Source organism: Octopus bimaculoides, chromosome 6 (assembly GCF_046866305.1).
Source record: "Octopus bimaculoides isolate indiv1 chromosome 6, ASM4686630v1, whole genome shotgun sequence".
In the NCBI taxonomy this organism is placed as follows: Eukaryota; Metazoa; Mollusca; class Cephalopoda; order Octopoda; family Octopodidae; genus Octopus; species Octopus bimaculoides.
The window spans coordinates 1567654-1573203 of record NC_142933.1 but is presented as its reverse complement, the minus strand read 5'-3'; the positions used below and the strand labels follow the sequence as shown (position 1 = coordinate 1573203).

At 42.3% G+C, this 5550-nt stretch overlaps 1 long non-coding RNA gene across 1 annotated transcript in view; it reads right to left on the bottom strand.

The window, feature by feature from the left end:
• Positions 1–5319, bottom strand: part of LOC149134907 (uncharacterized) — a 17643-nt gene extending 12324 nt beyond the window's left edge. Inside the window, exon 1 of the long non-coding RNA XR_016242098.1 lies at positions 4717–5319. This is a non-coding gene — a long non-coding RNA (uncharacterized LOC149134907). The remainder of the gene's footprint in view (positions 1–4716) is intronic.
• Positions 5320–5550: the final 231 nt, after the last annotated feature.

Sequence of the window (5550 nt, the reverse complement as noted above, 5' to 3'; positions counted from 1 at the left end):
GACTTGTTTCTGGCCCCAATTGGGTTTTTCTCTCATGAAAAGGATCTTTGTTTCACGGGAAACATTGATATATCATAAACAGAGAAGATGGCATCGTGTTTGGTAAACGGTCAACAGAGACTAGCAAGATGGGCGGGGAGGGGAACGACGGGGAGGGGAACGACGGGGAGGGGAACGACGGGGAGGGGAACGACGGGGAGGGGGGGATCGTCAATGAAAGCGACCGCCTCCACTCACGCCTTTTGCTGAGGAAGGTTTTTCCGTTCGCCTAATCGGCTACGAAACCACCATCACAAACAAACAAACAAGGACGACCAATGATGCCGTTGAGGAAAGAAGGAAAGACAGAAAGTAGCGACCACAACAACAACAACAACAACAACAATAACGACAACAACAACGGCAGCAACAGCAGCAGCAGCAACAACAACAACACTGTCTCTAACTCAACGGCGAGGAGGCTGGTTACTACTGTGCGTATAATGCATAGTGAAGATGCTTCTGCACAGTAGGGTATTAGCATCCCAAGGGTCTTCTTCCCCACATAGTAGAGGCACATGATCTTGTGGTTTGGCTGTTGCTCTCACGATCGCAAGATAGTGGTTTCGATTCTCGGTAAGGGAGGTGAATTGTGCTCTTGAGCAAAACACTTCATTTCATGTCTTTGCAGTTCCTTCATCTGTAAATGAATACCCCTGCAATGGACCGGTGCCCCGTTGAAGGAGGAATGATGTTATATTATTCACCTATATGCCGTGGAAACTGGGGTTATAAGTGACTGAGCTCTAGGGCTTGAGGCAGTTAAATCCAGGGGACTTTCTTTACTTTTACGTTTTCCGAAAGAAAAACACTCTGTTTTCGGTCTCACAAATATAAGAAGACTACTACTACTACTACTATAAGAGGTATAACTAAACCTTCAACTGCATCACTAACAACCAAACAATAGAGAAACAAAACAATAACAACAATAAAAAGTCAAAAGAAACAACAAAAACAATTGAAGCCCCAACAACAACGACATCAGGGCGCAAAGACAGAGACGTCATCAAATATAGCGCTGAAGGAAATATTTCGCAAATGAGTAGAAATGTTTCAAAAAACAGGGGTAAGGTCCTTTTGAAGAGGCGATGGACTTTCATAGAAACTCGCCTGTCGAGGAGACCAGAATATCTTTCTCGTCCACGACCAACGTAATTAACGACTGAATAATATGGCCAAACTCACACTAGGTTGTATAAAAGCATATGACCTGGGGGAGGGGCTTGGAAACATGTTTAATTGTTCAAAGAGCTCATGTTTCAAGATATAAATGCTGGGGGGTCAATCTAGAGACCTAAATTTTCAGAGCACACACAAACAGACGCGCCCAAGTTTTATGACCACGAGTTTTAACCCTCATTTTTCATTCGACCCAGATCGGTCATCGGGATGACAGCGGTGTTTCGGAAATGGCTGAATCGTCAAAGTATGAAAGACCTGCCAGAATCTGGATTGGAGGTCAATGATGATGGACGGGAACAGTCACAAAGACCGACCCTCAGACTAGTGACGTATATTCCTCGACAAGGGCAGAGTGATCAGATTTCTTAAGGCACCTTGAAACGTTCTTATATTTTGTACAAGTGAAGACTATAATGGAGCTTTAAGGGCACACAGGAACTGTGCGAGGCTGGTCTACTGGAGAGAAAGGATGCAGTAACCTCACACATCAGTTTAAACAGATCCACGTATCCCATAGCTACCGACTGGATTTCTCGAACACTCCGGTGTAGACTATATCCGAAGTAACTACATCTGGTCTTTCAGATCTTAACTAGAAAAGGTCAGTGAATAACAATAGACAACGGTTACCTAAATAGATCACAGATATGCGATCTGCATGGTCGACTTAGATAGGGCGCTTAGATAGGGACTCAATGACATTCCTGGCGTACATATATCAAGTGGGTTTTCGAATTTGTGAAGAGACAGTCCACGCAAGCGACTGTAAGCAACTGTTAGTGATACCCTTCGAGGAGGCCAATCAGAGTCAAATTCTAGGACTCTTACAGAATACACGACTGCACTTTTCCGCAGATCGACGACGCGAGTCTCGATTTTATTGCTGTTGTTGTTATTGTCGTCCTCGCCCAAAATTGCTGGTCTTGCACCAAAATTTGAAACCATAATTATTATTGTTGTTGCTGCTGTTATTATTATTATTATTATTATTATTATTATTAGCTATTTTAATTATTTCCATACATGACCCCATTCCCACAACGTGTTTATCGGATTTGTAGATACGACATGACATGTTGTCAATGACAATAAATTTCAAACATACAAAAATTAAAATTTCAAAACAAAAAATGTAACATAAAATTTTAAAAAAGTGAACAACTAAAAATAAACTAGAAATAATTCTTTTCTGTTATTCTTTTTTATTTGTTTCAGTCATTTGACTGCGGCCATGCTGGAGCACCGCCTTTAGTCGAACAAATCGACCCCAGGACTTATTCATTGTAAGCTTAATACTTATTCTATCGATCTCTTTTGTATAGATATATGTATGTGTGTGTGTGTGTGTGTGTGTGTCTTTGTGTCTGTGTTTGTTCCCCATCACCACTTGACAACCGGTGTTGGTGTGTTTGGGAAACAAACTTTTCATACACATACATATGTAAATGAGTGTTTGTGTGTGCGTGCGTGATGCAAAGGCGCTTTGATACTGAACGGCTGGATATTCTGGTACAGCCTCACAATTTCATGTGTCTGATTGTGAAACACTCAAGGTCGCGAGCAATGCTTCACCTCTGTACGATTTGGCCTGTGTCGATTGATTCTGATCCAAATTAAGTAAACATCATACAAATCATTGTCACTTTTACAACGGCCCATTACGTAATAGATAAAAAAAATAGTAAATAAATAAAGAAATTACTATTTATTTGTTTTTCTTGTATATTTGACACAAAACTTGCCAAGACCAGTTTGCTATCGGACCAGACAGATTGATGCAACGCTTCGTCCTCCTTCTAATGTCCTTGTGCTCAATAAACTACTGAAGGTGTTATTTTTGCCGTACTCTGGCCGTATGACATGTAATGACAATCACTTCATAAATAATTAACGAGGCAGAAAAATATATCGTAAAATGTGTATGTTATGCATTTGCTGTATATAAGTGATAACAATATAAAAGTGTATTTTCAGGTGAAATAGTGTGAATGCAGTTTAATAGCCTTTCGCTGACGTCAGCATGTATCATGACAATTCATATATAAGGCGCAAGAGTGCCTGTGTGGTTTGCTTCCCAACTACTTGGCTCTGGGTTCAGTCGCACTGCGTGGCACCTTGGGCAAGTGTCTTCTGCTATACCCTCGGGCCGACCAAAGCCTTGTAAGTGGATTTGGTAGACGGAAACTGAAAGAAACCCGTCGTGTAGATGTGTGTGTGTGTGTGTGTGTGTGTGTGTGTGTGTGTGTGTGTGTGTGTGTGTGTGTGTGTGTGTGTGTGTGTGTGTGTGTGTGTGTGTGTGTGTGTGTGTGTGTGTGTGTGTGTGTGTGTGTGTGTGGGTGTGTGTGTATTTGTGTGTGTGTTTGTCTCCCGACCCGCACCAGGTTAGCGGTTCGGCAAAAAGAGACCGATTGAATAAGTACGAGGCTTATAAAGAATAAGTCCTGGGATCGATTTTTTCGACTAAAGGCGATGCTCCAGCATGGCCGCAGTCGAATGACTGAAACAAATTAATGAACAAAAAAAATAAGCCGATGCACAGTGTGTGATCAGAAGTAACCAGACACCCCACGAGAGGGCGCCACAGTAGATTACAGAGGGCGCCACAGTAGATTACAGAGGGCGCCACAGTAGATTACAGAGGGCGCCACAGTAGATTACAGAGGGCGCCACAGTGCTATCAGTTACCACGTGGAACACATGATCAGCGATCTCCGTAGCCGCAGAACGGGACGCTAGGCTGCAGAATGGGACGCTCTACCGGACTAACGGACTTTCAACGTGGTCAGGTGGTCGGGTGCCACTTGTCTATTAAACCTGTGCGCGAGATTTCCACCCTCTTGAAAATCCCTAGGTCCACTGTTTCCAATGTAATAGTGAAGTAGAAATGTGAAGGGAGGTGTACAACCCAATAGCGTTCTGCCTGACTTTGGTGGTGGTACTTGAAGAACATTCACGCCTTGGGTGATCTCCAAGTTTCTCCCTTCCTTGCCTAAATTCAGTTGCCCACTTTTGCACGCTTGATAAAGCTGAAGTGTCATCTCCTAAAGTAGCAACCATGTCATCATGAATACCCTTGGGGAATAAACCCTTTTTCTGCAGGTATTTGATAACACCACGATACCAAATTTTGTCCATTTTTAAGAGAAGTCGCTACTAGTTAATTTTGAAATATTCTTTGAACAGTTCTATGTTTGTTTATCTGGAAAGAAACATTGCAGCTATTAAGAAGAAGACCTGAAATTAATGCAGGAAAGGTTCCACAGCTCTAGCATCATTCCTTCATTGTCAGCCTATGAACTTTTCAGCCCACCCCCGTAAAGGGAATTAGCTTCAAGAATTCTATAATATTAATCTGTCTGTCTGGGCGTGTGTTCGTGCGTTGCCCTTGTAACAAACAACCTTAATTATCGGACAAAATCTTTAACATAATAAAATAATGCTGCTAAAATCTATGAATTTATGCACCAAAATAGAAATTAAGGACATACTCACGAGGAGGTGTGTGAAACGGTGACAAAGTAAAAGAAACTTCAAACCAGTTCAAAAAGGGTTGAGAGGTAGTTGAACGTGTAATGGTTCTTCGCTGCAGTTTTTCGTGGAGGAAAGGTATTAGAGCACTATAGTCGGCTCAAAGTATGGGTTGCGGCACTCACGATTGTAAGATCGTAGTTTCGATTTGCGAGCTGGGCGGTGCACTGTGTTCTTGACCAAAATATCTTATTTCCCCTTGCTCTGACCTCGCTTTGACATTTGACGTGTGACACACGGTGCACCTGTACACAAACAATGTCGATTTGACGCAGGGCGCGAGCTCATGTACAGCACCTTACATTTGATCCCTATAAACAAACCATTTGTGCTGCTGGTCGTTCGGCAAGAAGTTGCAGAACTCTCATATGCCGTCCACGACAGAAGAATTCACAAATGATTGCATAAAACCTAACCAGAGATCGTAAGGTTTTCAGCTTGTATGGAAATAGCCGAGACGCAGTTTAGATTGTCGTGCTTTTGTTGTCGTGTCAGGTACAAGTTTTGCAGCGTGTGTTATTGTCGCAGTATCAATCAGCAACAATTAGTTCATGCAGCAGAAATCAGAGAAAACTATTGTCAGTTCTATTGAGTTGCGTTTTTTTGTATTTTAGCGAGGGTGTGGTAAGTTGAAGAGTTTATTTACAACGAAAAGAAAGGCAATATATTGTGATCAAGGTTTTATAGCAAGTCGGTGACGTCAGCAGATTTAAGCACTTACTTGTATGGCATGGTGTTTGTGTGTGTGCGTGCATGTATGTGTGTGCACGCTCGTTTATCTGTGTGTGTGTGTGTGTG